Source organism: Hyaena hyaena, unplaced genomic scaffold, assembly GCF_003009895.1.
Source record: "Hyaena hyaena isolate Hyena2069 unplaced genomic scaffold, ASM300989v1 scaffold_1, whole genome shotgun sequence".
NCBI lineage: Eukaryota > Metazoa > Chordata > Mammalia > Carnivora > Hyaenidae > Hyaena > Hyaena hyaena.
In genome coordinates this window covers 1,120,851-1,134,921 of record NW_024080633.1, presented here as the reverse complement: position 1 = coordinate 1,134,921, position 14,071 = coordinate 1,120,851, and the positions used below count along the sequence as shown (strand labels likewise).

Genomic DNA, 14,071 nt, shown 5'->3' with positions numbered 1-14,071 from the left:
TTCCCTGTGTTGTTTTGCATGAGTCACTTAAACTGTGTGGGTCCTAATGAGTTCCCCAGGCTGTCTCTTCCGCTGTATCCTATAGCAGCTCAAACCTCATAGTAGCGGAAAGATGACTTGCTTACTTTTTGTAGCCTCCCAAAGAATATCTGGGACATTGTAGCTGCTCAGAAAAACTACTTATTGAATAAATGACATCCAGTGATAAAATGTGTTCATTCGCTTAAAAAGAAGAAGTTCTTTCCGAGTTGAGAAGTCATACGTGGGAGGTGAAAAATAAGACAAATGACCAGATGATAGCTACACGAGTAAACGTGTTGGATCACTATGTCGTACACCTGAAACAACTGTAACAGCAACAGTGAATAGCATTTAAAGTATTGAAATTTGATCTCCTAGATTGCATTTTGAGGGATCAGTATGCTTTTTTAAATGCTTGCCTTTCCCAGAGTGAATGATTCACACCTACGAGGTTGCTGGCCAGCTCATAGCAGATCTAGCCTAACTTGGGAAGGTCGCCACATGCCCTCACAGGGTGGTGGACTTGCCAGATCTTTTCACTTATTTCTGGGCATCGCCTAGCGCGAGGCAAGGGTAATACAATCCTGGAAATAATTGACTGCTGTCAGTTAACCTCAAGAAATAAGCGCATGGCCTGACACCAAATAAAAGTGTCTTCTGCATCTGGTTATTTTTACATGTCAAAACCTTCTAGAATGTCTTCATAGGGAAGCTCGGTTTAAATGGAAAACAGACCTTCACTTCTATCACCAAGTCACCCGATTTTAAAACACAGCCTCTGGTACAAACATGCATTCTCCTTGGAACCTCGAGTCTACATGTTTCAACATTGGCAACAGGTGGATGTCAGTTTAACCAGACCCGGCCCCATTGATTTCCTCGGTGGCCAAGGGGAAATTCCTAAGGGTAATCAAGGATTTATATGATAGTCTTAGGTATTAAATTTTTAGAGGCGTTATTTAAGCCCATCAATCAAGTCTTTATTTTGTAGTGCGTACATACGTATCCATGTAAATGACCTGAAGAACAGGAGCTAACTTTCATGAGCCTGTATTATGTTTCTGCATGGCCCAGGGAAAAACTACTCATATACACACACACACACACCCCAGCACCAAAAGAAATCAATATTGGTTTGGCAATCATACACTTTCTGAGATCACTACAGAGACAGTTATTATAAGCTAGATAATTTCCACATATTTCTGTTAGTCAACTTTTTCCCCCACAACACAAGTCTGGCATAGAGTCTAAAGAATTTCTCATTGAACTAGTGTGCTCATTAGTCATCTGAAGGATTAAAAAGTCAGTTGATTTTTTAAGTCTTTAGGACACTGTGTATGGACCCAACCATGTTACGTTGATTTAATTGACTTTGGGAACATGGGGAAAGCTAAACGTACATTATTTCTTTACCCTCACAGCTAGATTGTGTGTGTGTGTGTGTGTGTGCATGCACGTGTGTGCATGTGTTGTGTAAGGAATTACATTTTGAACTGGCAGAAATGTGAAAGCGGAACATCAGAGTTGAAATTTACACAGCCCTTTGTTGGAAAACAGTCGTTTAATCTGAAGTTCACAGACACATGTCAGGCTTTTTGAGTAAAGCTGAAAACTTAATGTTTTTCTATGTTGAGATTGAGATACAGGTAATTGAAGGTCCCTGACTTTGTTCTTTGTGGAAGCGCTGTGCAAAAGGCCTGTTTAGTATCCAGTTTTAAGAGTCCTTGGCAGTGAAAATTAAAAACAAGGGCACCTGGGTGGCTCAGTCGGCTAAGCCTCTGACTCTTGATCTCAGTTCAGGTCATGATCTCAGGGTCATGAGTTCAAGCCCCACATTGGGCTTTGTACTGGGTGTGAAGCCTACTTAAAAAAAAAAAAGGTAAAAACAAAAAATTATTTTTTTCCTGATAAGATGTCCCCTTAGAGACGACACATTCTTTAGAAGTGACCGAAGGTGAGCTTTTTTTTTTTTTTTTTGCTCCCTCCTCCTCCTCTCCTTCCCCACTCCCCCTTCTTCTTCCTCTTCTTCTTGCTCTTCTATTTCCTCTGTCTCCTCCTTGTCTCTCCCGCTCTGTTTCTGTGTCCCTCTCTCTCCCCCTAACCCCCACACAGTGACCACCAAGTCCTATTGTCTATCAAGCTGCCAGGCAGTTGGAGTGAAGATGCAGAAATTCACCAGGAGTGTTTCATTATAATGTAACTTCCTCTCCGTCTGATAAACAGTGATTCAGGATGACACGATCACACAGGTTTCTATTCGAAGACTGAAATATGATCCCCTTTGTTTTTACAGCATTCATTCCTTTTTCAAAAAGTCTTAAAAGCTCCCTTTTATATTGAGGACTTCTTCCATGTTAAGCGGCACAAGGGGGTGTTCAACTCTTTGGACGCCCATTGCATTTAGTAGCATAACCAGGGAGACTCTTGCCGCTGGCCACAGTAGCAGCCTTCGGAATGGCTGTAAGTGAGAAACAGCTGAACCACAGGCCAGTTTCAGGGCAGAAAAAGACGTCTAAAGAAAATTACGGTAATAAACAACTTCCTCCACGCTTTGGCAAGAGGAGATGATGAGGCGTCGAGGACCAGGTAGATGCGCTCATTGATCAGGGACACGATGGCATGGGAGCCCCGCCGGCGGCGCATTCCCTTCTTATCCAGCTCCTTGCTTGTGACCCCGCCATCTGAATTTTCCCCCGGGAGAGGGGCCGGCGTGAGTAAAGATGTGCCTCGAGATAAAATCAGCATCGGGGAGAGGAGATTAGCCAAGCAGCATGGACTGAGGGAAGACACAACACACAAAAGAAGCAAAGAAGTAATGGAGAGTTAATTCAGAACAGATGATCCGAACCTCGGACTCCAGAGGACGATTCAGAGGTCCTTTAGTGATGCCACATCATTTGTCTGGAGTTTGCCATTTGCTATTTGAAGTGTGGACCTCCCATTAATTCATGGCAAATACTTTGGTGACAGGTTGGAGAGCGCTATTTATTTCTCTTCATTAAACTCCGAGGAATGCTGGCAAGTTGAATGAGAAGAGTAGTTGAGGCTGCGTGGGTCTGCCCACACCTTTGAAGCTGCCTAATAGATGCTCTTCCCAGTCCCCATCGGGGCCTTGGCGTTACTGCCTCTTGTCAAAGGCAACTCACGTCATAGCAGCGACCATTCCTGGTGGTGTTCTTCCAGCTTCAAAGCAAACAGGAAGACAAAGACGACTGGCTGAGCTTGGACATCCCCAGGGCTTCCAAAAGTCACAGGACCTTACGAAAACATGAAACCATAGCACACAAGCTGTCCCTCCTCTGAGCACCACTCACTGTAGAATGTGTAGTGCGAGTCAGGATTTGTCAGGAAGGGCCTGTCTACAAAGCGTATTGTAGTTCAGTTGTTAAAACAGCAAGTTCAGTGAAACATCTAAACAAACACAGGGGAAAATGGATTGAAGAGATTCAGAATCATATATGCTTCAACCGGACATTAGCGCGTTCAAGAAATCCAAGTTCCAGGTTTGAACCCAAAGCGCAATGTAAGTGCTGTAGCTCGCTGTTGAATCCCGGGGGTAAAATATCGCCGATGGCTCATACAGGTTTTAGAATTTTATTTTATTTTATTTTGTTTTTAACGTTTGTTTATTTTTCGGGCGTGGAGGGATGGGGGAGAGGGAGGAAGAGGCAGAGAGAGAGGGAGAAGCAGGCTCCAGCCTCGGAGCTGTCAGCACAGAGCCTGATATGGGGTTCAAACTCACGGGCCATGATCTCATGGCCTGAGCTGAAGTCGGAGACTTAACTGAGCCACCGAGGCACCCCAGTTTTTAGAATTTTGGAGTCCTAGATGTTGTGTTCTAGAATTTGAGAGACAGTGTTGTAAGAGATAGGATGTCAAGTTTTGCAGTCAGACGGTATCAGACTTGAGTCCCAGTGTTGCTACTTAACTAGCTAGTGACCCTGTAATTGGGTCATTCATCCATACTACTAGGGTAGGAAGGACTAGCATGTGGCTTCCTCGCGACGTTGTGATCACCTTGCGATGAGACGATACATGTCCCATACTTTGGCATATAATAACTCTCATAAGCATTGCTGTTATTATTTTTAAAGCATCAGACACATTTGGAGGACAAGAAACTAGCTTTCCAGCTTGCATTAACTAAAAAGCCAGGCTTTAAAGCCTAGTTATAACTCTCTGATTTACATGGGAGAATGAAGACAACTTTTTTTTTTCATTTAAAAAAAAGCCTTCGATGACAAAAAAGGCAAAACTGGTTGAAGGCATTTATCATGTTAACATTAAAAATTGAAAGTGGGAGCAAAAAAAAAAAAAACCCCAAAACCCAGAAAACTGCTCACCCAAGATTACTCAGTGTGTCCTTTGTTTTAACTTGGTGTGCCTGAAGCAGAAACCGAGCCCCCTCCTGCTCAGCGCAGTTGGAAGAGTCCAGCCTGTCTGTGGTTTTCCAACTTAAGAAGCTGTAAATTTTATAACTCCGCACCCCGCGGTCAGAACCGCTGAATGTTGTGTCTGAAGTCAGGTGGTTCGTGTGTTAAAGGTAGACATTAAACAGTTCTGCCGAGGCCCTGGAAGCAGTTAGGGAGCTTGCTCGCCAGCTGTAAATTAGAGACCCGGTGCCAGTTGGCTGGAAAATTCTCTGGACCACGTCCAGTTAAGTAGACTGAATCGCTGGCGGTCTTTCTAAATGTGTGCATTTAACAGCTTGCCGTACAGTCTGACGTGCAGTGTGGGGCGGCTCGGAAACAGAGGTATTGCGAGCTTGTGAGGCGGGCAGGGGCCAGGGCCAGGGGGGATCCCGGACCCAGAGGGCATTTGCATTCTCCACGGCGCGCTGAGAACAGTTACCGACTGCTTTTGACAAGGTCACTGAGAGTGGCTTAAAATAGATGTGAGTGGCGGGAATTATCGTTTTCAAATTACCCGTCATCCCAGACGCGTTCCTGAGCATTCCCAGGGGCAGTTAGCGTCTCAGCTATGTGGCTGTCGCACATGGTGTTCCCGCTCTCCAGGTTCGGGGCGGGGCGGGGGGGGAGGGCGGCAGGTGGGCGGACAGTCTGCAGTCCAAAGGATGGCCAGGGTCGCACTGAGGACTTAGGTGCTAGCTCACTTGAATGGAAGCTATAGTCTCTACGTAGGAAGGGTGGGTGACGTCATTGTTAGACCACAGGGTCATTTAGAATTTGGAAAATCTAAAATTGTGTCTGAAAACTGATGCAAGTGACAGCCTTAAGGTCAGGGGCAAAGCTGTCCACATGGACGTGGGACCGGCCGGGTCCACACAGTCTCGTGCTCAGAAGGGCTTTATGGTCCGTTTAGAGATCCGCTATCACTACGTTGAAATTCTTAGTAATTATTCTCAACAAGAGGCCTTGTGTTTTCATTTTGTACTGGGCCCCACAATTTAGGTAGCCATTCTTTAGGGTAGGATTGTTTTTTACTTTATTTTATTTTTTTAACAACGTCCTGTCTTTTTGAGAACGGGGTAAAGGAGGGGCTAAAGAGGTTCTGTTAGGTAGGCAGACAAGCTGTTTCCAAAGGATTGACTGTTTGCTGGCATCAAACAATGCGAGAGAAGACGATTGTCCTGTAGTCTGCTCTTGCTCTGTTTTCTCCTCAATACAAGATAAAGAAAAGGGCAGAGAACACCTTAATTGTCATGGAGAAGCAAACAATGTGTTATAATTGGCAAATACTCATCTTTCATATACTTGGCCTTGGTGTCTATTTGTTTAAATAATCACTGTCTTTCAGAGGCCTTTATGAGCTGATGTTAAACTCTTAGATCAGCTTTCTGGTGGTTTCTACAAATATTGTCTTTTAGCCTACATGACTGCACATAGCAATTCTGCATGTAACCTTATAGCTACATAGACATTATAGTCAAGCCTTAAGTCATTTGATTTTTTAACGTTGAGAATCTTTTATTCATTTATGCATTCACTGAAGGCATTAATATGTTCAGCAAACAGAATATAAGTGATATGTCCTACATGCCACATATTATATGGATATATTCCTATAATCTGTGGCTATTTACAGTAAGTCGTGTAAGTTATTTTTCTCCTTGTTTTGGCTGGATAAGTAAACCTCTTATTGCTTTGGTAATATGAAATGGATTAGTTGCCTTCTTGCGATCAAATCTTCAGTATGCTGCTGTTTTTACTTTCAGCTCAAGAATTTTACTCTTCAAGTTAATACTTATGCTTCTCAGTCTATTCCCAAAAAAATGAAAAGGAGGGAAAACTTCCAAATTCATTCTATGAAGCCAGCATCGGCTTGGTTCCAAAACTAGAGAAAGACCCCACCAGAAAAAGAGAGAGAACTACAGGTCAAATCTCTGATAGGAGTATGCAGAAACTCTCAGTAAAATACTAGCTAACCAAATCCATTAATACATTTAAAGTATCATTCACCACGATCAAGGGGGATTTATTCCCGGGATGCAAGCGTGGTTCAATATTTGCAAATCAATGTGATACATCACAGTAATAAAAGAGTAATAACCCTATGATAATCTCAGTAGACATAGAAAAAACATTCAACAAAGTACCACATCCAGTCATATAAAAACCCTCAACAAAGTTGGTTTAGAGGAAACATGCCTCAAAATACAAAAAGCCATATGTGAGAAACCCCTAGCTAACATCATCTTCAAGAGGGAAAAACTGAGAACTTCCCCCTCCAAGGTCAGAAGCAAGACAGGGATGTCCGCTTCCATCACTTTGATTCAACATAGCCCTGGAAGTCCTCGCTGCAACAGTCACCCGACAAAAAGAAATAAGAGGCATCCAGATCAGGAGCACCTTGGTGGCTCAGTCAGTTAAGTCGAACACTTGATTTTGGCTCAGGTTATGATCTCAGGGTTCATGGGATCGAGCCTCACATTGCTGTAAGCACGGAGTCTGCTTGGATTCTGTCTGTGTCTGTCTATCTGTCTCTCTCTCTCTCTCTCTCTCTCTCTGCCCCTCCCCAATGCATGTCCACGTGCACACTCTCTCTCCCTTTCTCAGAAATAAACATTTAAAAAAAAGGCATCCAAATCAGCAAGAAAGAGTAACATTTTCCCTATTCATAGATGACATGATGCTATATGTAGAAAGCCCTAAAGACTCCCCCCAAAACTGCTAGAACTGATACAGAATCAATGTACAAAAATCTGTTGCTTTTCTGCACACCAATAAGGAAGTGGCAGACAGAGAAATTAAGGAATCAGTTCCATTTATAATTGGACCAAAACCAGTAAGACAAGGAATAAGCCTAACCAAAGAGGTAAAAGACCTGTACTCTGAAAACTATAAAACATTGATGAGAGAAATTCAAGATGACACAAAGGAATGGAAAAACATTCCATGCTCATGGATTGGAAGAACAAATATTGTTAAAATGTCAATGCTACCCAAAGCAATCTACATATTTAATGCAATCCCTCTCAAAATACAACAGCATTTTTTCACAGAGCCAGAACAAACAATCCTAAAATTTGTACAGAACCACTGAAGACCCTGAATAACCACAGCAATCTTGAAACAGAAACAGAAAGCTGGAAGCATCACTATTCTGGATTTCAACTTATATTACAAAGCTTTAGCAATCAAACAGCATGGTGCTGGCATAAAAGTAGACACATAGAGGGGCACCTGCGTCACTCAGTCAGTTGAGCATCCAACTTCAGCTTTGGTCATGACATCACAGTTCATGAGTTCAAACCCCACGTTGGGTTCTATGCCAACAGCTCAGACCTTGCTTCAGATTCTCTGTCTCCCTCTCTCTCTCTGCCCCTCTCCTGCTCACTCGCTCTCAAAAATAAATAAATAACCATTAAAAAGAAGTAGACATAGCTCAGTGGAACAGAGTAGAAAGCCCAGAAATGAACCCACAGTTTTATCATCAATTAATCTTTGACAAAGTGGGAAGAATATCCAGTGGGAAAAAGACTGTCTCTTCAACAAACGGTGTTGGGAAAACCAGACAGTGACATGTAGAAGAATGAAACTGGGCCACTTTCGTATACCAAATACATAAATAAATTCAAAATGGATGAAAGACCTAACTGTGAGACCTGAAACCATAAAAATCCTGGAAGAGAACCCAGGCAATAACTTCTTGAACATCAGACATAACTTCTAGATATGTCTCCCGAAGCAAGGAAAACAAAAGCAAAAATAAACTAGTGGGACTACATCAAAATGAAAAGCAACTGCACAGCAAAGAATCAACAAAACTAAGAGGCTAAAGGGTTAGTATCTATAATATATAAGGAACTTATAAAACTCAACCCTTCAAAACAAACCAATCCAATTAAAAAAAATGGTCAGAAGACATGAATAGACATTTTCCAAAGAAGACATCCAGATGGCCAACATACTTATGGAAAGATGTTTGACGCACTCATCATCAGGAAAAACAAATCAAAACTGCAATGAGATATCACCTTATCCTTGTCAAAATGGCTAAAATCAACAGCACAAGAAACAACAGGTGTTGGTGAGGATGCAGAGAAAGGCAAACCCTCTTGCACGGTTAGTGGGAAGGCAAATTGATGCAGCCACTGTGGAAAAGAGTATGGAGGTACCTCAAAGTGTTAACAATAGAACTACCTGATAATCCAGCAGTTACACTACCATTTCCCCAAAGAATACAAAAATACTAATTCAGAGTGTTACATGCACCCCAATGTTTATAACAGTGTTGTCTACAATAGCCAAATTATGGAAAAACCCAAGCGTCCCTTGGCTGATGAATGGATACAGAAGCCGTGGTAAATATATACAATGGAATAGTACTCAGCCATTGAAAAGAATGAAATCTTGCCACCTGCAACGACATGGTTGGAGCTAGAGAGTATTATGCTAAATGAAAGAACTCAGAGAAAGACAAATACTTTATGATTTCCCTCCTTTGTGGAATTTAAGAAACAAATGAGCCAAGGGTGTGGGAGGAAGAGACAAGCCAAGAAGCGGACTCATAACTGTAGAGAACAAACTGATAGTTCCCAGGGTGGAGGTGGGTAGGGAATGGGTTAAACAGGTGATGGGAATTAAGGAGTGCACTTGTTGTGATGAGCACCGGGTGACGTATGGAAATGCTGAATCACTGAGGTGAATATTATACTGTATGTTTGCTAACTGGAATTTAAATAAAAACTTTAAAAATGTTTTAAGAAGACTCTTACTCTTCATAGGATCCTTACTTAATTTTAAGTCGTGAGGGGTGGCAGGTGGAAACCTCAATACAGAAGCTTGCCTCTTTGGGGGGAATAGAAATCCTCCAGGAAAACTTAAATTCTCTTTGTAGTTGTGTGGCTTCCTTGGTGAAATCATCCCCAAGATACTGTATTAATTAAATGGCAGCTCCAAAGCTTCTTTAGGTAGTCGTGTGATCCGGCCCCCACCCCATTGTCACAGCAGCATTTAATTGTCCTTTGCACATTCTGAGACCCTTAGTTTTTAATCCCTTAAGTCACTGTCAGCAAATTATTTTTATGATAATAAAATGGCGCGGCCTCCTCTCCTCTAGTGGAGAATATGGCTTCTCCTTATGCCTAGAGTGCCATGGCCATGGTAGTGAGGAGAGATGATGGTGGTAGCTTGGACCAGGGAAGCAATAGGAGTGATAGACAAAGTGAGACATGGTCAGATTGGAGGTACCCTGAACATAAGAATAGCGCCATTTCCTGGCTGAGTAGATGCAGGGTGTGAGCAAAAGAGAGGCGACTGGGTGCTTTTAACTTCCCCTTTTGGCCTCAGCAATTGGAAGGACTCATTGCTATTGCATCGGGTTGAGAAGAGCGGGGTGCAGGGGGGAGAATCAGGAGTTCGATGTTGTATGTCTACGTCGCTATGCCTTGTAAACATTCAAGGAAAGAGGCTCCATAGGCAGCTGAATGTGTGAGTGTGGACATCAGATGCTGGCTTTCATCTCCAGCTCTGCTGTCCAGTAGGGCAGCCACTATCCACACATAGTTATTTAAGCTTGGATTTAAGCTAAACGTAAAGGTTTATTTAGCTACAGGAGTATGCTAGTGCTCCAGAGCCACCAGTGGCTTGCGACCACCCTGCGGAGCAGCCCAGGATTGTACTACACTGGCATCATTACAGAATGTTCCCTTGGAAAGTACGGTGAGGAGTTATGAATTTGGGAGCGCTTGGCATGTTGACTGTACTTAAAATCAGAGCCCTGGATGAAATCACCCATAGCAGTGAGCCTAGATAAACAAGAGATCAAGAGGTTGGAAGTCACTTTGATAATGAATAGTTAGGAGATAAGGAGGATTTGGCAAAGGAGACAAGGAATGAAGGTCTGTGAGGCAGGAAAAGAACTGAGAGAATGGGTTTCTGGTTTCAGGAGGACATGATCAACTGTGTCTAGTGCTGGTGATTGAGGAAGAGGAGGCCCGTCACCTATTAGATAAGGCAAGGTGCCCGTGAAAGTGCGGTCTCATGATGTGCCGGGGGGAGGGACGCCTAATCCAGAAAGATCATGGGAGATGACAAAGGACTCAGTAAGGGATTTTTGCTATAAAGGGAATCAGTGAAATGGGACACAGGCTAGAGAGATATATGGAGATAGGATCATTTTTTTTTTTAAGATGAGAGAGACAATAGCATGCTTGGGTGCTGGTGGCAATGATCTAGTAGGGAAATTTCAGTAAGGCTCAAGAGAAGGGGTCACCTATAGTGGTGGCGTCCTTACGTAGATGAGGGAAGATGGAACCCGGAGCATAGTGGAGATCTGGGACCAACATAGGAGCTAGGGTAGGGTGGGGTGAGAGAAGGAGAGATGGAGGGTATGAGGACAGATGCAGAAACCGGTTTGATGGGGAGATTGTGTAAATTCTTTTCTTGTTGGTGGCATTGATTTTCTTCTTGTTGGCAGTGTTGATAATTCTCTGTGGGTAGCTGTACTGGAGGCTGAGGGAAACGTGACGTCTTGGTTGGTTTTCTTTGTTGACATCAATGACACTTGGGGCCTCCTGGGTGGCTCAGTCAGTTAAAGTGTCCGACTTTGGCTCAGGTCATGACCTCATGGTTTGTGGGTTCGAGCCCCACATTGGGCTCTGTGCTGAATGCTTACTCAGAGCCTGGAGCCTTCTTCGGATTCTGTGTCTCCTTCTTTCTTTGCCCCTCTCCCACTCGTGCTCTGTCTCACTCTATCTCTCAAAAATAAATAAGTGTAAAAAATTTTTAAAAAATAGTAATGACACTTCGATGTGCTTATTTTTTTTTAATTTTCTTAAACGCATCCTGCTGTCCACAGCAACATTTTAAAATGTGTTATGTGAAACCACAAGCCATGTGTGGCTTCGGTTCTAGAGTCTAGAAGGTGAAAGTAGAATATATTTTCAATGCCCATTGAAAGTATGTTAAACCATTCTTAAATCACCAAAACATAAGTCTTTGAAACTCAAAAGGCAAGAACTAATATGTTTTTTAAAATTTGCTTTGCATTTCCACTGGGGTCCTCTTTGTCCTATGGTAGTAGAAGTCAGGATCTAGTTTGAATGGGGAGAATGGGGTGGTGGTAAGTGGGAATAAGTGGGGTGCCTGTGTGACTCGGTTGGACTCGGTTAAGTGTCCAACTTCAGCTCAGGTCATGATCTCACGGTTTGTGGGTTTGAGGCCCGCGTCGGGCTCTGTGCTGACAGCTAGCTCAGAGTCTGGAGCCTGCTTCGGATTCTGTCTCCCTCTCTCTCTGACCTTCCCCTGCTCACGCTGTCTCTATCTCTCTTTCAGAAATAAATAAAACATTAAAAAAATTTTTTTAAAGAAGTGGAAATAAGTGAGTGGATGTCTTTATCGTGCTTAACACCTGAATATGTCCGTGTGATACAACTCCATGTATCGTAAAATCATCTTGCCTCAGGAGCGCCATAGCTCACTACAAGTCTTACGTACCTCACCTGCATTTTACTGCCACCCATGTACAGGTGCACTGGATTACTTTCTCCCTATGAAATCTCTGTACAAAGAGATTTCACATTAAGAGGGCACAAATAGAAATCCAAAGTATTATGTGTGAGATACTACTTTAACTGAAGGAGAAACTGAGTTGAAATATCAATGAGCATACAATCTTATTTTCTAAATGTAAAACTTCTTTTAAAATTCTAGTGTGATTGGGAACAAAACTCTAAATTGCCTGTTTATTTAATAACACATGAAGGCCATTGACAGGAACACGGCAAAAATCTCAAACGAAGAAAGCATACTATTTATACAAAATGGATGAAATGTTATAACATAATCAAACACACGATTCCAAGAACAGTTGTATGACCTAGCTGTAAAAAGAAGAAAACGACTAGAGAGCTCTTCAGAAGTAAGACTTCCAGGACCTTGATTTTGAGGCTCTCGCTGGTGACTCATGAGAATTTGGCATTTGTCCATTTTAATGGTATTACCCATTGTGTTTTGCTTTTGTTTGGGGTGGAGCGAGGGAAGCAAAGACCCTTAGCATTTCGGTTGTTTCTGAGAGGCACCAAGCTTCATTTGGCTGTACAACAAATGATGTTCACACCACGGATCTCAGAGTCAGCTGTAATGCCCCTGGAGACATTTAAGCTACTAGCCGAGTGGAAACCATTGCATGGAGTGCCGAGCAGTGGTCTGGTGTAAAGGAGGTCCTTGAGCAGCTGCCACCCACCCAGCTCTAATTAAAGTGGGATCCCACCAGACAGAGAGGGAGCCAGGGCTTCCTATTTTTAACTGGAAATCTGCTTTGCTTTTTGGGCATGAATGCCCAGTCCCCGCGGTAAAGAATTTTCCACAAGACTCATGGGGCGGGAGAGCAGCAGCTATTTATACTCATGTTTGAGATTAAAAGAAGGGGGGGGGGGGAGAAGCAGTATTAGGAAAAGAGGGCATCAGGAAGGGAGGCAAATCTCATTTGCCCTCGCTAAAAACAAGGTGACAGATGGCAATATTTAGGCACCTTTGTGGCAGTCCTACATCTATTTTAAGCTCATTTGCTAGTCACCTGTGCGCTCTGGAACAAGTTTGTTCTTGTCAGTTTTTTCCTCTGAAAAAATGAGCAGCTATGTTAGAGAGTTGTTCTGGGAATATTTTGCATAATATTTGCATAAAGTGCCCAGCAGAGGGCCTGACGTGAGGGAAATGCCAGAAAATGATTGCCCTGAAAGTGGTCAGACCTTTTAGGGTAGGTTTATCCTAAGTCCCTGTACTTTTTTAAAAAGTTTTATTACATAACATACAGTGTACTATTCATTTCAGGAGTACAGTCTAGTGATTCAGCACTTCATACATTACCCGGTACCCATCACAACAAATGCCCCCCTTCATCCTCATCACCTCTTTCCCTTCTTCCCCCACCCCTTCCCCTCTGGCAACCCTCAGTTTGTTCTCTATAGTTAAGAGTCTGATTCTTGGTTTGCCCCTCTCTTTTTTTCTCCCTTTGCTCATTTGTTTTGTTTCTTAAATTCCACATATGAGTGAAATCATAATGTATTTTTCTTCCTTTGACTGACTTATGTCACTTAGCATATACTCTCTGGTTCCGTCCATGTCATTGCTAATGGCAAAATTTCATTCTTTTCTATGGCTAAGTAATATTTCATTGTATATCTATATACTGCCTCTTCTTTGTCCATTCATCAGTCAGTAGATACTTGGACTGTTTCCATAATTCAGCTATTATAGGTAATGCTGCAACAAACATTAGGGTGCATGTATCCCTTTGAATTACTATTTTGTATTCTTTGAGTAAATATCTAATAGTGCAATTGCTGGATCATCAAGCCATTCTACTGTTAATTTTTTCAGGAACCTCCATACTGTTTTCCACCGGAGCTGCACCAGTTTGCATTCCCACCAACAGTGCAAGGTTCCCCTCTCTCCACATCCTTGCCAACACCTGTTGTTAGTTGTGTTGTTGGTTTTAGCCATTCACAGGTGTGAGGTGATAGCTCATTGTCGTTTTGATTTGCATTTCCCTGATGATCGGTGATGTTGAGCATCTTTTCACTTCTATGTGCTTGTCCTTTTGAGATTAAATCCATTCCGGTAATATATATTACCAACCCCTA

The 14,071-nt window shown here is 42.7% G+C and overlaps 1 protein-coding gene across 2 annotated transcripts in view; it reads left to right on the top strand.

Moving 5' to 3' along the window:
• ADAMTS18 (ADAM metallopeptidase with thrombospondin type 1 motif 18) overlaps positions 1–14,071 on the top strand; it is a 143,640-nt gene that overhangs the window by 107,102 nt on the left and 22,467 nt on the right. The gene's annotated exons all lie outside the window — the stretch shown is intronic.